The 2,376-nt window shown below is 46.7% G+C and overlaps 1 long non-coding RNA gene across 1 annotated transcript; it reads right to left on the reverse strand.

The window, feature by feature from the left end:
• Positions 1 to 117: 117 nt before the first annotated feature.
• Positions 118 to 2,105, reverse strand: LOC309518543. The gene is made up of 2 exons (XR_014213474.1): positions 694 to 2,105; positions 118 to 344 (listed from the first exon to the last, which is right to left on the reverse strand). It is a non-coding gene; the product is annotated as an uncharacterized lncRNA (long non-coding RNA).
• Between the last annotated feature and the right edge of the window lie 271 nt (positions 2,106 to 2,376).

Below are 2,376 nucleotides of genomic sequence, written 5' to 3' on the forward strand. Positions count from 1 at the left end.
GGTTCGTAAACCTCTTGGCCTCCATAGTCACTGCTTCAATCCCCATCACTCAAGCTCTCTTCTGCTTTCAACTCCAGTAACTTTCTCCCAGTGATCATGGCTCTACAACCTCTATGATACAGTAAATCAAGTATTTCTATTATTCCTAATCTGTGTTTTTCTACTGAGCAATGAAGTACATTTTTGCACAGCAGCAGCTTCATCCGAAGTTACTCAGAATTCATAGATTTGTATGCTGACTAGTTGGTTTGCAGATTTGTGTCCTTGATGGCCCATGCTGAATGATACACCTTTTTTTTTAAAGAGATAGGTGATCCTCAAATTGTTCCATTGTTTTGTTATCTCTAAAGGGAAAAAGAGAGTACTAATCAGTAATGTAACCCGTATACTTGGTACAGCCTTATTAATTAATTGCATCAAATAATGCAGCTACATCACCAAAACTGTAGTTGGTTGGGATAAACAAGCATCTGCATTGTTGTAACTCACATGGATACACTCATGTCAGCCTTAATAAAGACGTTGAATTCAAGATCCCCTACATAGCCTTCAATCTCTGGATCTCTGCCTGAATCCTTGAAACTGACATTACCATGCCATATCACATAATGATTTGGGTCTTATCTGAGAACAGCTAAACCTCTGAAAGCAGTCATTACTTTTACCTGCACTAGCTACTGCAACAGAAGATACCATTTGGATTAAAAGTCCATTCCATTCAGCAACCTGTTCATCAAAATGCAGGGTTTCAGACTTAAGGTCCTACATCAAACACAAATAAGGACCTGGTTTGCAAGTGGAAATGTAGGGCAAGAGAGGACTAGAAGAACAGGACAAATGTGGGGGCAGTTTGTGCGGTAACCACCTTTTTTCACAGAACAGCATCAGGTTAGTTTCAGTGGATGAACAATGAAAGCACAGCTTTGCTGATGGTACTGCAAGAATCACATCACAAAAACATGTTCATAGGCCTGGAATCAAGATACCAGCAGATACACTGAGATCAGAAAGGAGTAGAAAGGCTCCTCATTTCTGGGAGTCTGTCTGCACTTGGCTTGCAGCCTGCATTCACTACTGACCCTGCAGATATTCTGCTGTTACATGGCACAGTGGAAGCTGTCATGTGGCCAACATAAAGCACTCTGAATCTTATAGGAAACTTACTAAATACAAAGTATATTTTATTAAATTTACAATATATTTTGAAACGTGGTTTGTTCTGAGCTGCCCAGAGCACAATGATTGCAGTGAATTGACAGGGCATGGTTTCTTCATAAAACACACATACAATGCTCCCGAACCCAATTTACCAGGCTTGACGAAGATTGCTCATTTTGTGGGGTCCTAGTAATGGTACTACCCCACTATTCCTTTTTTGGATTTTCCCTAATTACAGTAAGGCTGTGCACACACCATACATCCAAAGTACACTCCAGCCTCTGTCGAAGAATTCTGGCAAGTTATTAAAGGTATTGGGAATTTCAATGTGTGTGTGTGTGCGCGCGCAAACTTTCCCCATTATTTTTTTTTGGGGGGGCGTGCTTTGCTTGAAGTGCATGGCTGTGCGCACTGCCCAACAGAGCTACCCTACTTATTTTCTAATTTAAGTTTATGAAGTGGCTTTCTTTCACCTACGATCCTATGCAGACCTACTTGCGAGTAAGCCATACTGCACCGAGCAGCATACAGACACAAGCTTGCTTTTTTAAATTTTGCACTCTCATATACGTTGCCCTGGAAACGAAACACACTGAAACATATTGAGGTTTTGCACAGGATCTCACTGCGAACTCACGGCCCACTCCTACACGTGTCTGCTCAGAAGGAAGACCTACGAAGCTACTCCTAGGTAGGTAGCATGGGACTGCAACCTGAACATTAATACTCCTCGCTGGGACCTCTTGACTTACTATCCTAGAGCTGAAAAAGACCTAGCGCCCTCAGTGAAGCGCCTGTTGAGGAGCCTAAGCACGCCTCCCCCCTTCTGAATCCGTCCCCACCCCCTCCGCCGTTCAGGCGGGAAAAGAAAACCCCCAACGGCAGAAGATGGCGGCTCCCTTTCTCGCCTCGGCTCCCCCTCCCTTCTTCCGGGCTCTGCGCGTGCGCCGTGCGCCTCCTCCGACGGCCGTATCCCTCCGCCGCTTCCCCCCTCTTTTGTCCACCGACCGTTTGTGCGGTAAAATAATCCCGCGCCCCCATGAGGGCGAAAGCGCCCCCTCCGGTTCGCAAGCTCGGGGGCGCGGCCCCCTCCCCGTTTCCACAAGGGGGAGGGTATTCCTCAGGAGAGGCGCCTCAGCGCGGCCAAAGTGGGTCCTCCGCGCTGGCTCCCCCGCCCCCTCGGGCCTCTCCTCCTTCCTCGCTCGCCTCACTCCTCAC

The sequence above is a fragment of the Podarcis vaucheri genome (assembly GCF_965113315.1).
Source record: "Podarcis vaucheri genome assembly, chromosome: 14".
Classification (NCBI taxonomy): Eukaryota; Metazoa; Chordata; class Lepidosauria; order Squamata; family Lacertidae; genus Podarcis; species Podarcis vaucheri.